Consider the following 21219-nt stretch of genomic DNA (forward strand, 5'->3'; position numbering starts at 1 on the left):
CTGTGGTAAAATTAACATTTTTATCAAGTTTAAGAGTTTAGGATACAAAAGGTAATTTGTAATGTGGATTCGTTTTTATTTAGATGTCTATTGAATATGTATATGTACACAAATAACTGACAATCAAAAGCAATGAAATATTGTAATTTGTGAAAGACTTTAGATACTTCATGAAATATTTATGAACCCCCCCCCTTTGCCTATCTTTCAGTTTCTATTCCTCCCCCTTCCACTTTTTCTCTTTCGGCTTTTCTTTTTTTCTTTAATAAAAGAAAATGAATTTTCTCATTACTTTTTCCCTCTAAAAAAAAAAAAAAAAGAAAAAAATGGGTCATTCAGATAAACTCCCTTGATGTCAAATGGTGAAAGAACTGTTTGACCTTACCAAAAGTTTACCCTATAAAGTTAGCGGGGGGGGGGGGGGGTTCATAAATAATTTTGAAATCTAATCTTATGATTGCACGTTATGACCTCTTGACCTTTTAATATTTTTGATCTGCCACTTTTCACACACATTACATATGAGAAGTCTCAACTGATTTGTTCTAATGGAATCATCTTACCAAATACTTCGCCCTCTCTATAGTTATAGACTCTAATTAAAAGATGCTGGAGAATATATGCCAATCTACAATTCAACCACATTTAATTATTACTAATGACAGAACTGGTTGTGTTATCTTGATTGCCATGGAAAAATAAAATATTCATGTAAGTGTATTTTATACTTTTAAATCTTTAAATCATATCTGATTGGTTTTAATTATATATATATATATATATATATATATATATATATATATATATATATATAAATAATTTTGGAAATATTCATAAGTTGTTTGTTTGGCTTGGAGATGAAAATTCTTCAAAAATGAGTTTCTGTTCAAGGAAATGAATCACCTGTATAATTCAGACTGTTCTCGTTATTTTCACAACAGTTCGGTCAATATAACTCCGAGCTTCAGGTGCACCTATTCAAATTTTAGAATCTTTGTTAAACTCTGAAACCACTTCAACAGTCTTCTGGAGGTTGCCGGTTCAATCCTTAATATGGGAGATACTAACCAAAGATTATCAAAAATGAAAGTCCAAAGAATTCAATAATACGAATAACTAATCCCCATCTCAAAAATTCAGAAATGTAATATCTATTTTCTTGTTCATTAGCTTAAAAAATGGACGATTAAAGTACACAAGATTTCCCAAAGAAAATAAAAGTTAAGGGGTACAGATCTGGTGATTGGGCTGGTCACTCCATGGAGAGCAGTGTATCCCTGTATATATAAATTGATTATTCTAGAAGTGTAAGCCATGTTTAATTTCTGATGGTTCGTTGTTCTACACAAGTCCTGAGAGGTGACTGGTTTGCAGTAGACAGTTCCGCAGAGCAAAAGATTTTTACAGTGTCGAGACAGAAAAAACATGTGAAATTGCTACGGAAAGGTTTAATATTTATGGAGCAATTCTGGTTTCTGATTGGTTGGTAGCAGAACGTGAATTAATTCGATTCGTCAGTTCCTAGCAGCATTGTTTATAAATAGAATCGCCCGACTGTGAGAGATCATACCCCATTATGCATCCTCCGGGATGATGGGATGTGTCTCCTAGCGGCTTCGGCTGCAGGGAGACAGGGTAGTCGTACTCGTCAAGGATCCGTTCTTGACACTCAGCCTGACAGGTGAGGGGCCGGGAACCGGCCCAGCACCTGTCAGACTGAGGTACACCGCTTGGGTACTACCTAGGAGGTCCACCCTCCCAGGCCTTGCCACTGGGCTTTCCAGTGGGGCAAGTTAATTGCTTGTCGCCTGAGGCGCCCCTACCGGGGGGTGCCCAGGCAATTTTTGTTGAGGCGAGACTGCCCCTTCTTTAGGGGAGCTTGCTTGTTCTCCACCTTCCGGCCTTGTGCCACATTTTGTTGTGGTGGGCAGCAAATAAATAACTACCCCATTATTCATCAAAAATATTTTTGTAAACAGTTTTTATATAAGAAAATATGACCCCCCCCCCTTTTTTTTTTTTTTTTTTAAAACCATAAACTGTTAGGTAAAAGTACGGAAAGGTTTTTTTCAAAGTAAATTTATGGTACATATGCATTTTAGTAACGTGCTAAAATAATACCGTTATTTTAATTTTTTTTTTTTTTTTTCTCCATTCTTACGACGGAGAAGGGGGGTATTTTGTAACTATTCTGTGATTTCAACTAACAATTTATTATAAAAAAAGATACCGTGAAATTTGAATTTAACTTGGATAAACATGGTGTGTTCAACATTGTAGCCAGTGCCTATTTTGAAATGGGATTCTGATTCATATACGTCAGTCGATTAATGTTTTCTTTTTTTTTTTTTTTTTACCTTAAATTGTTAGGTTGAAGTTTTTTTTTTCCAAGAAACTTAACAAAATTGGAAGTACGTTTTTTTTTTTTTTTTTTTTGTAAACAGTTGCTTTTATAAACCAAAAACTAACTATAACATACTGATCCAATGGGTCACGGGTAGTCTAGTAATCATTAAAACGGAACTGCAATTGCATAAGTCAAATTAAATGTCTATAATTATTTACTATAATTATTATTAAATACCTACAGACACTAGTGTTTCATTTTTTCGGGGATCATCAGTGCATGATGTCACAATTAACACCAGTCAATAGATTCGAACCCGGCAACAGAAGCCATCTCTGATTTCATTAGCAAAGACCTGATTCATTTGGGTACCGTAAACCGAAAGAAATACTGTTGAAATTTAAACATTTATTTTTTAAAATGTTTTTTAACGTCTGTCAGGGTGATCTAATCATATGATGATCTGTGCATAAAAGCTAAATTGGCCGACTTTTTATTTCAACTGAAAGTGCTCAATGATAAGAAATGAGTTTTTTAAAGGGCTGACATAATTATTTACTATAATTAAATTACTCTAAAACAAGACTGCAGTCATCTTAAGTCATGTTTTAGTCTCCACTCCATCAAGGCCAGAGGTGTGAGAAAACTAAACTGCTATGATTTCAAATGATCTGAAATAACAAGGGGAGACTGGATTCAAAATATTCTCATGTTATATCTCTCCTCTTTTGGAAATAGGGTACGATTATGAATTTCTCCAGTATCAAATAATCTTTATGCACTAAAATTTACTTAGAGGGGAGATATAACACATGAGAAATATTTGAAATCAAGTCTCCTCTTGCTGTTATTTCAGATCATTTGAAACCATAGTAAGTTTTTGTCTCCCCTTCACCAAGGCCAGAGGTTTTGGGGAAATATCAGATATTTTGTAATTCATATGCAAAACTTTAAAAATAAATGACTATGATTGAAATATTGGTAAAGGTGCAGTATCTTTCTACCCTCAAAACATCCTTTAAAATTATCCATTAAAACTATTACATATAGGTTTTTCAGGGTGCTAAAAACGAAAATAACCTTTATAATTCCAGCAAACGTGTAGGTTCCAATATATGAAAAAAATTATAGTTTAAAAAAAAGTGGGGGATCACTTTGTTATATTAATTTAACAAAATGAACACCTGCTTTTTAGCCACCTTTTTTTTTGGGGGGGGTTGTTTTTTAAGGGTAGCAATGTAATTTTGTTATAAGTGGTGCCCATTATTGTATGCGCAAGCGTGCACATATTTTTACTTAATACCACGTTTGCATGGCTGAGGTTCTTACAATTTGAGCAAAATCTGATTGTGATCAACTTTTCCACAACTAATGTTTTTCGTTTCGTCACTTCTGCAACTTTAACCCAGTTCAAAGTTGTAAAACAAGTTCCCGGACTAGACTGCACGTGCGTCTGTGCAGCTCTCGAGTTACATGCAGCACGAAATGATGCATATGTAGGTGCACCAACTACTACAATTCTACCAATTATCATCGGTACCTTCCACAGCCTGAACTGCTTCAGTCATTTGTTATATGCACTGTAAATTAGCATGTATGCAAATATTGATTGTAAAAAGTTTGACTCTCGTTTGTATAATAAAAAGGTTTCAGGTGGAAAAATCAACCCAAAGAACTGATGCATACAAGAAGTTAGTTCAGTCATTTAAAGAATTACTGTAATTGTTTTTTTCTTTTTTTCTACCATTTTACATGCCAGTCGAATAGATTAATTGTGTAATTACATGAGTTAGCCTTAGATTCTCAGTTGAGTAATAAATCGTGCATATCCTCAAAAAGCTGGCCTGTATCATTGCCTAATAGCATAGAAGTGGACAAATTATTTTACTAGTTGATATGACAATAGAAAGGAAACTTTCAGTACAATTATTAGAGTGCAGTTCGAGTCAGCCAGTGATCCTAATATGACTGCAGTCTTGTTTTAGAACGAGTGTTCTTTTATTTGTCTACTTTGGGAAATATTTTATTCTCTGTGAAAAAACAAATCACTGTAAGTATTTTAATTCGTACATTTAATATAATTTGCTCTCTTTGTTTTTGTTTGATCGATGCAGTTGAAAACAAAGCCCTATAACAGGATCAAACAACCTTTTATAAAAATTTTACAGTAAATCCAATTTGTGTGTGTGTGTGTGTGTGTGTTGGACATTGATAAACAGAAGACATTTTTACTTTTTATAACTTAGACTGAAAATTATGGAAGTTAAAAATTAAAATGGTAATGTGATTCTGAGTTGGAATTGGTAAACAGGAGGTCTTTATTTAGTCATAGACAAAACAGGAAGAGGGAGGGTTATAAAACAAGGATTCAGTGTTTAAAAGTTATACCAGGTTTTAACATTTCTTTCCCTTTTTTATTTTAGGGATTTGATTATTAAAAAATTTATATTTATCTAGATATAATGTAATTTTATTTTCAAAACTGTAATAATTACATCTAAAAAAAAAATAAAAGTAAGCCTTTTCAAATTTATCGATTTGAAAATCAGTGGTAAATTTTCCACAACCTAAAAAAATATTAGTAGTACCACTATTTTTTAAAAACAAATCTCAAAAGAGAATCTGTGGGAAATCGAATTATATTTTGAAGCTCTTAAACTTGGAATTTATCATTTCTGGTTAATATTACCATATATTTTGGCGTATAAGGCGCCCGGCAGATAAGACAAGGTACAAAATTGGGGCAAATTTTAATAAATGTATCATATATCGGTTGTAATACGACTGCAAAAGTACAAAACAATGTTTATTTAGCCTAGGTTAGAGATTTCAACACCCGGTATGTTATGAAATATTGGTTTTTAAAAATGACTTTTTTTAAACTTTAAGGGTAGTCTTATACACTGAAATATATAGTAGTTTATTAAATTAAAAAAATTTTTTTTTTTTTTTTTTTTTTTTTTTTAAATGATTAATCTGGAAAATAACTTGTATCTCAATATTTTAATATTTCAGCTTAGAAAGCTAGAACTTACCAACGGCTAGAAGCAAAAGGTAGTATCTGTTCTGATACTACACTTCATCTGTTTTGTCTTCAGATTTTCCACACATTAACACCTTGTATCTCTGTCCTCGTGGGAAGGCAAGTAACGGAACTTGCCAATAGCATATGCACCTGTTCATGCTAACATGTACCTTACACGTTTGGTTGCATAAAGCACAAAAAAAAAAAATAAATAAAATAACTAGCTGTTATCCCTTAAGTGAACTTTGACTTCCAGTTCTGAAACCCTTATCAAATTTTCAATTTCTAAAGTAAAATGTACCATTTATTGCTGCGCAGTACGAATGAGTTATTGTAAAACTCCTGAATTAATTTAACCATTGAACTTTGATTTAAAAAAAAAAAAAAAATTTTTTTATTACATATCGTTTTGTGAAACATTTTTAAATGAATTCAGGCAGATGGAATACATTTTCCAAGAACATGTTAAAATGACACCCTCATAAAATGTTTGTCTTCAGTAGGACTTATAAATTTATTGATTTCTTTCTATATATTTAATTCCTCAAGTCTAAAGAAAGTTTTCTTGTAAACGGTACACCTTTTTGATCATATACTATATACTAGCCCCCCCCCCCCAAAAAAAAACTACCTCTTTTCCAAGCAGCAATTAATCTGTATTAGTCCTTAGTGGAATTGAGACAAAAATGGATGGTAACATTCAATGCTGCCAATACTAAGCGTCTTTCTTTTAATAATTACAAGAAACCTCAACTAATAGCCATGTCTAATGATACATTACCTGAAAGTATGACTGAAAAATACAATTGTGAATTACTTAGGACCTCTATCCAGTCATGGCTGATGGAACGAGACCATGCTAATCCCGTGAAGTAAATAAAGGGTTCCATTCAAATTCCCGAGTTAGACAAGATACACTTGAAGAAGGTCGGAGGTTACATCAACCGAAGCATGAAAATGATACTCAAGATGAGAACAGTAATCCGATGAATCCAAATACAAAAAAGAAAAAGCAGTGGCTTAACATACCAACATCCACTCTTGCCGCATCTGATCACACTACACATCCATCCCACTTTTCAACATCCTCTACAGAACCTTCCTTGAGCATTACCATCAGCTGTCTTGATCCATTCTCTTTGATCATATTCTTGACATTTCAATGTGTTTTAACTGTTTGGGCAAAACAGATGTTGCAGCAAAGCCCAAAGTCAAACTTAAACTCTGATGAATTGATAGAGTTGGGTGATATTTTGCCAAAGAAAATAAAATCCTACATGAAAGGTGAAGAATCAATGTTATTTGTTTGTTTCTCTTGCACTTATTACAAACTATATAATCTTTACATCATAGCAAAGGTGAAAAAAAAAAAAATCAAGCTTCTGTAAAAACTGGTAATTTTCAATTCCAATTCTCTCAGTCAGAAATCGCTGATCTTGTCCCCACCTAAAAAAAGATAAAAAATAATTAAATCAGATTCTTGGAGTGCATATATCTCTGCCTTACAATGTAATTATGAACCAAAATCTTATTTGAGCTTTGTTTCTAAACTATTAGATCACCCTGGAATTTTGCATGATAGTTACTGTTATTAACAAACATTAGCTCTGTTCTTCAAGTTGGGAAATTAAAATTCAACTTTCTTGTCAGACCAAACTCTACAATGTTAAGTCAAGGTTTTATAAGATGTGAGACTTCATTGGCTACAATATGGATCAAGTAGTGAGCCTCTGATTAACAAAACCAAAGTCAATTCCAAAAGTGACTTACATCTTTTCCATAACTTTGACTTAGATATTCTCAAATTAAATCCTTTCTGACTAACTAAACTGTGACCGGTATTTTGACCAAGTTTGGGGATTGTTGGTCAAGCGATATACGTGCTAGGTTGTACACAAACAAGCGGAACCAAAAATATTACCTCCCTAACAAAGGTAAACAATTTGGCTTCAGATGGCAGGATTGGTTTAAAAAAAACCAGACTCGTATAAAGATTAACGATTTCTAATTCTGTTCTCATTTCTGCTTAATAAGCATTCATACAGTACATGCATCCATTTATGAAAAGGTTTTTCAGTTATGGAAGTCTCTAATTTTGTATGCTTCTCTGCTCACCGTGACACTATCAAAGTCTAATAATACTAAACGACAATGGCATATGTGTATACTCTCAATGTTTTATTCCATTTTGTGTGTGTGTGTGGGGGAGGGGGTCGCTCTTTGCTTTTTTTCCCCTTTTTTCTTTTTTTCCCCTTTTTTCTTTTTTTCCCCTTTTTTCTTTTTTTCTCTAATTTTTTGTTCCTATTTTTTTTTTTTTTTTTTTGTACATTCATATCCTGTCATCACATTTAGATGTACAGTTAATATTCTGTCAATACTATCACTGTCACGACTGATTATTTTGTCAGGAAAGATGTGGAAAATGTTGCTTGAGTCATGGGTAATTATAAAGGTCTGAATTTTATAAACGTTTGTAGTGGTCATCCAGTTGAAGAATTTTTCTCTTTTTGTTCAATTTTACTTCAGTCGAAGTTCTCAGAAATCGAAATTCTTGAGGCTAACTCTTGATCTCTTTATGAGATACATAGATATTTGTGAGTGTTCAATTAAAATTTTTCTTTACCTCTCAGATGCTGAGTTAGTAAAGAAGTTAAAAACGTTAGTTTTTCTCTTCCAAATTCACCATTGAATTGTTATATTATACCTTTCTTGTGGTCTCTTGGTTTTAGCAGATTCCAGGACAAAAATTCATCTAGTTTGGTGGAATATTTACCTTAATGCTGTTTCTAGAAGCAACATCAACTAGAGAAGATGCATCATTCCGTGTATAAACTAGTGAGGGGTAACCATGCAGAGGGGATCTTCTTTGGAGTTTGAATACTATTTTATTTGGAATATTAGTTTATTTGTAAGGGGGCGTATCCTCATGACAGTCTGTCCTGACAAATCCCTGTACAAAGACGCCTTAGACCAATGCTTTTTACCATGGTGGTACACTATTAAGCTCTTCAAAATTTTGCAGCACACCTATCACAAAAATAAATATTTGAATGAATGTTTGGCAACGCTTATGAATAAATATTACCGAAATTTCAAAGTATCTATTTAAACCATTTATTATATACTAACGATCTTGCTGGATGTTAAATATATTTTAATTCATACAGATTTTGTATTATTACAAAGCTAATTTTCTATTATATATATATATATATATATATATATATAGTACTGATTTCAAGTTTAAAAAAAAATAACTTGAGTGCTATCAGCTAGAATCGAAACCTAAATGTTTATCACTCCAGCTGCGTTCCCTACCGTTTGAGCTAACCTGACAGATAGAGAAGATTTAAAATTAAATGACTTCTAGATATAATTGAATTTGCACATACGCAAAACTTATAAAAAATGTCAGCAAGTTGAAATGCAAAATGTTCATTTCAATTTGCTGACATATTTCTGTACATGTTATTCATCCATCCAAACAAAGATTTTACTCATTATAAACCATCCTTGGTGTACGATTACTATTTCCTGTCAATTTCAGTATTATGTGATCAGTAGTTCAAGAGTTTATCAGTTAAATATTTTCACATACACGGACACACATACATGCATCTGTTTTATTTATATAGATTTTATTCTCCTTTTGATATTTAAGTATCTATATCATATATATATATATATATATATATAAAAGGCAAATGAGCGTGCGCATTTTTTTGTATCTCTCGAAAAGGCTTTTTTCGCTGACGGTCCTGGGGGGGGGAGGTTACTATCGCTTAGAACTGTTTATATACCCCCTAGATCATAATATGTACGATTTGCAAATGCGCGTTGCATCTAGATTTATTTACGTCGATTTTTACAAAATTATTGCTATTTCAGCCGGTCTTGTGTTCATTCAGCTTTTTTGTATAAAACCGAAACTAATTCAAAGCTAAGGCGCTATTTCCGGCAATTGCACCGGGGAACGTCCAGAAGCAATCAGCTTTGATCAATTGGGGCCAAACTCCTTATATCAGACAATTGCTATTCAATCTGGACAATGGGGAGCTGGTCACCCCCCCACCCCCTCTCAACATCTTGGGAAAACAACCAGCCAAAGTTGGGTAAACAAACCCAAAAGCTGCCCCGCAGCAGTTAACTTTTATTGCGGGCACATGTCAATTCTGTTTTTAATACTTAAATAAATAAATTCAAACGTGTTTCAGTTGCTCTTTGTTGGCCGAGTGGGTAACGTGTCAGGTTCTTTGCACACTTTCTTTTCCACCTTCGCCTCAAGGTTTCGTGTTCGATCCTAACTACTTACCAAAACTGTTTTTTTTTTTTTTTAAGCCCCTCATCCCCACGGGCAACGATTTTTTTTAAAAGAAGTTTTAACATTGTTTTTTTTTTTTAATATTTAAACAGGGTTCTTATTTCGCTTATTCTTTTGTTTTGATCCCCCCCCCAAACACGCACACCTCTAAACACCCGGGCAATGCCGGGTAACCCCCCGCTAGTCTATATATATATATATATATATATATATATATATATAAGGCAAAATGTGTGTGATCATTTTATGTATGTCTCGAAAAGGCTTTTTTCGCCGCCGCTCCCAGGGGGGGGGGGTTACTAGCGCTTAGAACTGTTTATATACTCCCTAGATAATAATATCTAGAATTTGGGAATGCAGGTCGCCTCTAGATTTATTTACGTCGATTTTTACAAAATTATTGCTATTTCAGCCCGTCTTGTGTTCGTTCAGCTTTTTCGTATAAAAAGCGAAACTAATTCAAAACTAAGGCTCTGTTCACAGCATTCGCACCGGGAAACATCCAGAAACAATCAGCTTTGATCAGTGTGGGGCCAAACTCCTTATATCAGACAATTGCTATTCAATTTGTACAATGGGGAGCTGGTTTCCCCTCAACATCTTGGAGGGAAAAAACCAGTCAAAGTTGGGTAAACCCCAAAAACTGCCCTGTAACAAAAGTTAAGTCCGCGACTTCTATTTGACCTCATTAATGAGGTCAAATAGAAGTAGCAGAGTTAACTTTTATTGCAGCCACGTGTCAATTCTGTTTTTAATACTTAAATAAATTCAAACGTGTTACCGTTAGTATTTTGTAGTGGCCCAATGGTTAACGTCGCATGTTTTTTTTTTTTCACACTTTAATTTCCAACTTTGCCTCGAGGGTTCGGGTTCGATCCTCATACTTAGCAAAACTTTTTTTTTTATTTTAACTCCCACCCCGGAGTTTTGATTTACCCCAAACCACACACACCTCCAAACACCCGGGCAACGCCGGGTACCCCCCCCCCCCGGCTAGTATAATATAAATCTCGTCTGTTCTGCCTAAAACTTTTGACAGAGGTGACGGATTTCTATGAGATCGGTATAATTTTGAAGCTTGACTCTTCGGACAACAAATATCGAAAAATTGGCTAAAAACATTAATTCCTTCACACTCAACTGGCTACTTTTCTACAGGGATGGATTGCTTTTTTCGCCAATACTTTCGAAAGTCATGCGCTCTTTTCAATTGACTAGCCTTAACTGAAACGTTTGCCGCTTCCGATTTGGTGATGGGCACAACAGCAAAGTCGTCAGGTTTTTTTTTTTTTTTTTTTTTTTCCCACATTATTTTCCTCCTTTGCGGTACAGGTTCGATCCTGCCTGTGTACTACCACATTTTTTTTTGCTCAACACACACCTCCAAACACCCGGGCAATGCCGGGCACCCAGGCTAGTTAAGTAATAAGGTGTGAGTTTGTAATTGATGAATACAAACAACCTTCGTTATAAAGATATGAAAGCTGTTTTTCTTGGCGGCACATTAGTAATCATTCTGCGGCACACCAATGTAACACAATACGGGGGTTGAGAACCACTGCCTTAGACACTTAAGGACAGTGTCTAGTAGGCATTCAAGTTTTCTCCTGTAGGCATAATAGCACCTTATGTGCACAGTCGGGTCTTTATGAATGATTGCTAATTTATGTAAACACCAAACAAGGCTTTTGTGTGCTTAAAATGACTGCAAACATTGTAGACAACATTACTGTAAAAAAACTCATACCCTGTTGAAACTATCTAAATGCATCCTTTCAATTCTGATATCAAAGTGACAAATGCTATTCGTTTTCTTGTTATATTAGATTGGTGCAAAAATAAGGTCGTTTTTTGACGTTTAACTTCATGTGAGAAAACATTTTTGCACCAACCTAATAGAATGCCAGCTGTAATATCCACACATGGCTTCTCAAATCGTCCTCTACTGCACATTGACTCAACTTTAAATTGTAATAAAAATAATCATTATGAATTACTATTTTGATTAATCAGTAAACTTGTTAAAATAAAAAAATTAAATTTTTGTTATCACTAAATAAGATCTGTATATCGGCAATAGAGGTATTTAATTGTTGTTCCTTTATTTAAACTATTTGGAACTATAAAAGGCAAGTTATGAGCTTCTAATTTGAAAAATAGTATCTAAATATTTTTATATAAAAAAAAAATTGCCTGTTATGAAAATCAAGGTTCAATGTCTAGATTGAAACTTAATGAGCATTTTTATCTACTGCTTCATAATTGGTATGAATTTTAGGTCTATATTGGATGGAAAAGGGTTGAAAAATTGGAATATTTTGTCATATCTCTATGAATTTGTACTGTTCATCGCACTGATAGCAGTATAAAAATTCTAATTTCCAATACAAAATATCTTCATTTTTCTATTTTATCAGTCTGCCCAGTTTTTAAAAATACTGGTGATTAGTCTTTTGCATTAGAGTACAAACCAATCGGTCTCCTGTGTGTCATGAGAACGTTGTTGGATTCTGATAAACCAAGCTGTCAATCAACCCAGCAAAAGTAATATACTTATTGACAAGCAATATGGATTTCATCCTGCAAGATCAGGTGCTGATGTGTATAGAATCAGTGAATATTATTAATGAGGGCAGATTTACTTCTAGGGCAATAGCTCTCAACATATCAAAGACCGTTGATAGGATCTGACAGAGTTGCATCATAAATTTGTTAGCTGTAGAATATCCAATGTTTTCTCAAACAGTCTTTTATATAAAACTAGTCTGAGTGCCCAGTGTTGCCCGGGTGTTTGGAGGTATGTGTTGAGAAAAAAAATTAGTAGTAGGCAGGCAGGCCCAAACCTGTACTGCGAAGGCATCGCTAAACCGGAAGTGGCAAAGGCAAGTCAATCGAAAAGAGGGGATGACTTTCGAAAATATCGGCAAAAAGGCGACCCCCTCCCTGTAAAAAAGTGCCCATTTATGGGTAAAAGAATTGTTTTTAGCCAATTTTTCGATATTTGTCATCCGAAGGTCGGGCTTCAAAACAAGACAAATCTCGTGAAAATCAGTCACCTCTGTCAAAAGTTTTAGACAGACATACAAAAATACATTTAAACAGACAGGTGAGATTTATATAATAGAAGATAAATATATATAAAAGTGCTGATGGGCAGAAGTTTGAAACACGTAGTATCAATGTTGGTGTGCCTCAAAGATCTATTCTTGACTTTAAGTTAATATTTTGTAAAATCTCCCCCCCCAAAAAAAAATGATTAACCATTTTCAGATTATTTTAATCCTATTTGTGTATTAAGAATTCAAATAGCATTAAAATTCTCTTTTAAAGATTAATCACATTTTTTTCTCCTTTACTTAGTTATTTATATTTGTCTGCCTGAGCCTATGAACACTGAACCATCTGGACATTAAAAGCTGTAATTGAGTAGGATTGATCCCCTTTCTATGTATATTGTCTGTATGGATTAATTTTGACCAAGGTCATGTATTTCTGTAAGTGATGCATTGACCACTTTTCTATCATTTTTGTATTTAAAAAAAATCTGTTCATTTTTTTTTTTTTTTTTATTAGAAATAGAGGGGGCCTCCCTTTCTGGGCCGCCTAACGCTTTATTTCTTTGAATTACAATCTTGGCCTTTTGGCCAAGATCAAAGTGTAGTATCTGTTCTTCAGATGCGGCACTTCTATTTCTCGTTCTCTTTCAGTGGAGGAGAAATCCTTCACAACTGAGACAATTTTTATTTTTGTACTTTTTCTCCACGTTAAAAAACGACCCTGGTGTCTAACTCTGTCCCGTGGGGAGGCATTGTAAATAGGTACAATCTTAAATGAACTTGCATATAAATGTATTTGTCTTGAATGCTATGTTTTTTTTTTTTTTTTTTTTTTTTTTTTTTTTTTTTTTTTTTATCTCCACTTTTTCACACTTTGAAATAAGTAAACAAGATTTTTTTTTTTTTCACCAGCGGTAAACCACTTTACTAGGTTAACATCGTTCTCTTGTAATCTTCGCTTGGTTTTACTAAATTTCAGGATCAAAATTGGACTAGTCTTGTTGACTATCTACTAACTTACTTGCACCATCACTAGGAAAAGGAATGTCCTTAGTCTCCCCATATGACCAAGTCCATAGCCATGCTGCAAGAACCATTTTATTCTAGACAACATCTTGACAATTTAAAAAATATATTAGATTTCCTTCCAATGTAAGATTATTCTTACAAATCTTTGTACAAAGAAATCGAAAAAACTCGAGGGTGGGGTATAGTAGGCTTCCAACCCCATTAGTGTGTGTGTGTGTGTGTGTGTGTGTGTGTGTTAAAAAATGGATATAAAAAATACTTTGGTGGGAATGATAGTTTCTCCATTATTAACATCAGTTGTCTACTCTCTATTTTTGGTTTTTATTTTTAGCTTGTCAATTTTTTATTCTTTATTTCTTTTGAGTATTTTGGGATTTGATCTTTTGAACGCTTTAAGGTGTTTCATTCTTGTGAACCTAAAATGGTTATTTTAGCTTAGCTTATCTTATCTTTAATACATGACCATAAAGAAAAAAACAAAACGTTTTTAATTATAAAAATAAATAAATAAAAGATGCTATATTTTTAATTATTCATATGAAAGGAAACCAAACCTCACCTGATCATTATCATGAGGAATAAGATGGATGATTCTGCAAGAATTATTAGAAACTAAACTTTTTGGCGTTAAGAGTGCCAAAAGTTATAGTCCATTGATTTTAGAATTAGCGCTTTATGCCAAATTGATGGTTGAATAGTGTTAAATCTGTGAGTATTTCTGCATTACATACTAATCCTATTAATCCCTTAATTTGTGACGAATGAGTACCATAATACTTGGTTTGCTGCACCTTATAACAAAATTTCAGCCAGAGCAGCCCAGTAGTTTCCAAGAAAAAGTATAATGGACGGGCAGACGGACAAAGAAATATAATATAGATGCTTTAATTAAAAAAAATTTTTCTCTTTACAGAAATGGAAAAATCTTTGAAGGTCTTTTTAGTAGCCAACTAAAGAGATTTGTGCAAATGTGTTTTATAAAAAAAAAAAAAAAACAACAAAAAAAACTAACACTTCAAACTATTTATAAAAGATTTGTAGTGGAATTGTACAAAATCCTGTCTCTTGTGTCTTAGTTCTGACTTTTTAGGTGTCCCCCCCCCTCTCCCAAAGATAGTAACCGATGACACTGTTTATTATCTATTTCCTATGTGACAAAGGGAACGGGTGTATGTGTTCGTGTGGGTGGTAGTGTAGCAACTATCAACCCAATTTACTCGTTTCCTGGAGCTCAGTGCACATATTAAACGTTTTGTAGGTCAAAAATGGTTAAAATGACTTCATACAAAGTTCATGCATTAAACATGACTTCCTCATTTGATAATATATTGGAATTATTTATTACTAGCAAAAATGTCCTTCCTGAGAGTGCGTATAATTTGCTTCTAGTAACTGTAATAGAATTCTGTCTCGTTAATAGGTATTAATGTTATCTTTCACCCATTCAGACTAACCGTGAACAATTCCTAACACTGAACTATTGATAAATGCAAGATAGAATTATCTACTTTTCTCTTTGATAAATTTATAAAATTTAACTTAATGAGAGTCAAATTTTTTTAAATCCCTTTCTCAACAGGATTCTCATATTTATAAAAATCGTTAAAACCAGGCAATTATTTAATTGATTAAAAAAAAAAATCAAGATCACAATTAGCTATTCCTATTAGGTGTGAAAGCCACTATTTGTGTGTGTGTGTGTGTAATATATATATATATATATATATATATATATATATATATATATTGTTGCTCAAGATTGTCATTTAAGTTTTCAATATATAAGTTGCTTATGAGAATAGAAAACTATAATACAAGTCTCACCTGTCGGTTTAAATGCATGTATGTATGTTTTTATGCCTCACAAATCCTTTCTATAGGAGACCGATTTTCAGGAGATTGGTATTATTTTGAAGCTCGTCCCTTGGACGACAAATATAAAAAATTTGACCAAAAATATTAATTCCTTCACCCTCAACTGGGCACTTTTCTATAGGAAGGGGTCGCTTTTTTCGCTGATATTTTAAAAATTCATTGCCTGTTTTCGATTGTCTAGCCTTAATTTGAACCTACGTCAGTTTCGGTTTGACAATGGGAGCAGCAGCTAACGCGTCATATTTTTTTTTTTTTTTTTTTTTTTTCCACTTTTGCTCCTTTGCAGTACAGGTTCGAGCCTGCCTGCCATTTTTTTTTTTTTTTTTTTTTTTTTTTTTTTTTTTTTTTTGCGCTCGCAATTTTTTTTTGCTCAACCAAACACCCTTACACACACTTCCACTTTCTTTTCCGCCTTCGCGTCACTGGTTCGAGCCTGCTCGCCTAATACAACTTTTTTTTTTTTTTTTTTTGCCCAACACACACCTACAAATACCCGAGCAACGCCGAGCACCCAGGCTAGTGTAAATAAATTAAAATGTTCATCTAAGGAAGAAAACTCCTATTTTATCCTTCAAGTTAAAGTAAGTAATATTCCTTACATTAAGCGATGATTATATATAAAAACATTGGTTATGTCTGTCTCATTACAATGAAAGAAGTTTAAAAAGATTGCCTACTGTCATGTCTGTTAAATAATTATTAGAAATGAATAGGCTATCATTTAATGAAAAAAATAATTGTTTATCTGATAGTTAAAATAGTGTAACAATTATTGACAAGCTGATTTTTTATTTCTAGGTTATACTCGAAAAATGTGTCCATTTTTATGAGTCCTTAAGGCTAGAATTTTATTTTTTAAAAGGCTAAAGCAAAGAACATGGTACAACAATAGTAAATAAAAACTGGCTAGGTAAAATCAAATATCGATTTGAGGTACATATTTAGGACTAACTTAAAAAACCGCAACCAACTTAATTTCATATACTAACATGTTTAAAGAACATGGGAATGGAATTAGTGTGATATTGGTAAATATTCATCAGTATGAATGTTACATGATTTTTAATTGTTGAGAATATGATCTAATAATTGAAACAGTTACATAGTTTCGGTTACAGACACACACTCCTCATTCTAGTAAGATGGATAAACAGAAAAATTGCGGCTATTTGCTAAAACCTTTTTAAAACTGGGATTTAATCAAAATCTATTTTTAGAAACATCATCCGTCAGTAATGTTCTTAATAGTTTCAAGATGGCTTTAAAACATTTGTTTTTGGATGTTCATGATTAAGGAATTTTGTCAAAGAACTATTTTTTGTACCAAACAATATTCTCTTGTATAATTGTTTTAAAAATATGGCATATATTTTAGACAGATGTTAATGTCTTATGTCATTCAAAGATTTTTAGCAATGAGCTAAAAATATACAATAAAAACATGGCAATACTTAACCTTGAGTAATTTATTTATACTACTATATGTATGTACACCTGCATGTATTTAATAGTTTTATATAAAAAAGAAATAGAAAACCAAATTAGGTAAACAAATCGGTTAAAAAAAAAAAATGGATAAAAAAAATGATAAAAAAGATTAGTTTAAAAAATAATTTAAAGCAGAAGAAATTCTTGATTTCCTCTGGCAAGTGAATGTGTTATTTATGGATATGAAAAGAAAATAGAATTAGAAATCGAGACGTGAAATGTGTTTACTAAAACCTGCTTTTTTAAAAAAAATTTTTTTAACTATTATGTAAATTAGACATTCAATTATTTATGAAAGTATGTGATCGGCTTAATTACCATCATGGTTTATAAAAGGGGTGATCTATTCAAAGTTATTCAAAACTGCAATCTATTATGTTCATTTATGTGCTTATATTAGCGGCCACCCAGCTTGGTTCACATCGTAAAATACACATATTTTTATTGATTTAGATTTTGTATTTATATTCTCTATTATATTGTACCCAATATATATATAGTAATGATTTAAAAAGTTAAAAAAAACAAAACTTTGTATCCATCAGCTAGAATCAAAACCAAAACATTTAGCTCTTCAGCATTACTCACTACCATGTGGACTAAGTTCACATACATATCAAAACTTTACAAATTAATTAACTTGAACGTACAAATGTATAATTGTTCAGTTATAGAGGATCGTCTTAAATCAACTTACGCCTGCCAAGTTCCAATTTTTCAATTTTGACTCTTTTAACAGCTATTTTTACCAGCTAAAAACAAACCAAATTTGTTCCACAAGTCCAAATCCCTTGTATATTAAGTTTCAAGCATGCAGAACAAAATTTGACAGTTTGGTAGACTTTTCTACACACACAGACAAGGTCACTTATATACACTAGCACAGTACCCGGTATTGCTCGGTTATAAAATATGGTTACATGTATTTTAATTTATGTAGATTTTGTATTTATTATTACATAACCAATTTTCTATTCAATATTATATTGTACCCAATATATAGTAATGATTTCAAGTTAAAAAAAAAAAAAAATTTGGTACCATCAACTAGAATTGAAACTAAAACGTTTAGTTTTCCAGCCTTATTTATTACCATTTGTCTTTAATACATATGCATTCAAAAATTAAAAAAAATAACATTATTAAAGATATAAATGTATATTTGTGCATGTGAAGAAATAGCATGCTTAGTCAACTTACGCCTGTTAAGATCCATTTTCATTTTTTTTTATTTTTAATTTTGATCACTTAGCTTTTATCGGGTAAAATTCAAATCAAACTTGTTCCAGAGATCCAAATCCCCTAGTAATTGTCTGTATTTTTGAGATGAGGTGTTTTCATTGATTGAGATTGTCGGAATAACAACCAAGATGAGGAAGTCAGTCCGACAATCTCAATCAATCCAAATCCCCTATATATCAAGTTTCAAATGTCTAGACCGGCGGTTCTCAACCGGGGTCTATGTGGACCCCCATGGTACGTGTAACGTTAATATCGGTTCAGTCTTCCTTCAAGATAAACTGTTGATATGTTCTTTTGTTTTCTTTGCATTACTGAAAAATAAAATTAGCTATAAGGGTTCACCAAAATACATTAAAAAGAAAGTCATGATTAAAAAAAGGTTGAAAATAATGGAGACCAAAAATTAAGAGTTTGATGGATCATTCCTTAGACAAGGTCACTTCATATGTGACCACCAGAATCAATGGGTTAATTTAGCACCAAAGCGGTTTAATTTTATACAGTGAATCCTTTAGAAGGGAAACCATATTTTTGTTTTAAACAATCTTAAGATTTGATTTGTCATAAAACTGAAAAATCCAACCAAACATTTCATGAGAATTTATTTTGAATATAATCTGCCTCTGAAGCTGTATACAATGACAACAGTATTAAAATAAGACTAATAGCCACTGTATTGGAGTTAAAAATAAAAAAAAAAACAAGTGAAGCATACATGGTCCCTCGTGAGTGCACTATGAACGAGGCATAAAAAATGACTGATTTAGCCCCAAAAGTCCCCAGGGGACGTCAAATCCGAGTAAAAATGAACAAACGGTGCAGATTTAGGCCTTAACATTTGAGTTCTGCACCATGCAAAAAAAAGAAATGACTAAGTCCATCATTTACCCCCCCCCTCCCATTTAGTCCCTAAGGCGAGTTCAGCACTATGCAAAACTGCTAAATAGATATACACAGAAAATTTTGGACAAATATGGTAAAATAGTCCCAAAAATAGAGTTTTTATTAGCCCTAAAAGAGCCCCTCAGGCACACCCAAGAGTTATCGCAAACAACAAAATTATAAAGAAATCAGTTCGTTACTTTTCAGAATGTTTTATAAAAATCCAAGACATCAGCTTTTTTTTTTTTTTTTTTTTTTTTTTAAGCACAAGTGTCAGTTTTAGCCATTTTAACCTGAAAGTCAACCCTAGTGGGGGCAACCGGAATTTTACCGGAAAATCCGTTCTGTTACTTACTCATATCATGTTTAATGTTTGTGCAAAATTTCAAAAAATTCCAAGGCGTAGTTCTTGAGAAAAGTGCGGACAGATGAATGGACAAGGGTGTATTTACAGGTTCACCCTCCTATTTATTGGGGACACACACACACCAAAAATTGAAGGACAGTTTCAGTTATAGAAATTAAGTCTGTTTCTTTTTGAGTTCAAAAACTCACCCAGAAAGGTTTGTGTGTGTGGGTGGGGGGGTCAGCTTGCAATTAAGTTTATCATTTCCAGGATTAAAATTTTTTTGAAAGCAAATCATGAAAAAGGTAAAGAAAAGAAAATTTTAAAACGTTCAAGAATGTTGTATATAAATCAAACGGCAAACCAACAAACTGATGTAGGTTAAAAAAAAACAAAAAACAAAAAAAACTGCTAATGAACTCTGCAATTATCAAAATATAAAAAAAAAAAGCTGACAAAAACAGTACAAAAAAAAAGCTGACAAAAACAGTGCTAAATAAACTAATCACAAAACTATAAACACTTCTTGATGATCACACTAAATTTTGAAAGAAAATTAATAATTAAAATAACAAATTAACACGCTCATCATTGCTAATAACGCACAAATAATTACTAACTTTCCAAAATAATCAGGAATTGCAAACCTGATTATTTATACTGAACATTTAAAAATACATAAACCCCATTCTCCTTTCCAGGCTATCATATCCCAAATTATTATTTACATATACTTATTAACAAAAACCCTTATTCTCAAGTAGTCTTCAAGCCTTGATAAAGGGTGACTCCCTTGATTATAATAAGTCTAGTAAATATAGCATTAAGTAAACACAGAAACTTCTACAAACTGGACAATAAAATTAGAACTTCCTTTGATGTAGAAAGCTTATCCACTTATGGCCCTATTAAAGAACGAAATGATATAATTATCAATAATATATACAATGATTCGTCTCTTCCTCCATTTCATATCTTATATTAATACTAGATCCATTGAGGTTTACAGTTCATCAAATTTTAGTTGATACGTTGGTTTATCACTGCAGTCAATTAATTTTTTTTTTTTTTTTTTTTTTTTAAGTTACTATTAATTTGCATCACTGAAGTATCCTTTTTATGACTTGAAACGGAACATTTATACTGAAATTAATGCAGTTTTGATAGGCTTGGTTTTCGAACGACTTTTAGCAAACCTAAAATCGTGTACAGCATTCTCGGCTGTATTTGAAATTCTCTTTAACTTTTTCATTTTTTTTTTTTTTTTTTTTCACATGAAGAGTTTGACAAAGAATAGAAAGTACTTGTGATACAGAACGTTCATTATTTTATTTTAGCACGAAAGATTAGAAAAAATAAAATATAATCAAGCAGAGTAATACTGTTATGTTTAACAATGTTTGCTTAAGTGAAAGCATACTGCATGAATACTTATGTCATATTCTTGTCTATTCACAATTTAATATGTACAGAAGGTAGTTTCAGAAATTAATTTTCATACTGGAAACTGACTTATATATACTTATTCCAGCATGATGTACCTCTCTCTCTCTCTCTCTCTCTCTATATATATATATATATATATATATATATATATATTAGTGATGG

At 32.4% G+C, this 21219-nt stretch overlaps 1 protein-coding gene and 1 pseudogene across 2 annotated transcripts in view; both read left to right on the forward strand.

Moving 5' to 3' along the window:
* The window catches only part of LOC145277237 (cytospin-A-like), a 307717-nt gene that overhangs the window by 63890 nt on the left and 222608 nt on the right, over nucleotides 1-21219 (forward strand). The gene's annotated exons all lie outside the window — the stretch shown is intronic.
* LOC145284174 (U2 spliceosomal RNA) lies at nucleotides 13317-13450 on the forward strand (annotated as a pseudogene).

This window comes from Euprymna scolopes, chromosome 1 (assembly GCF_053919585.1).
Source record: "Euprymna scolopes isolate OS-2025 chromosome 1, ASM5391958v1, whole genome shotgun sequence".
Taxonomy (NCBI): domain Eukaryota; kingdom Metazoa; phylum Mollusca; class Cephalopoda; order Sepiida; family Sepiolidae; genus Euprymna; species Euprymna scolopes.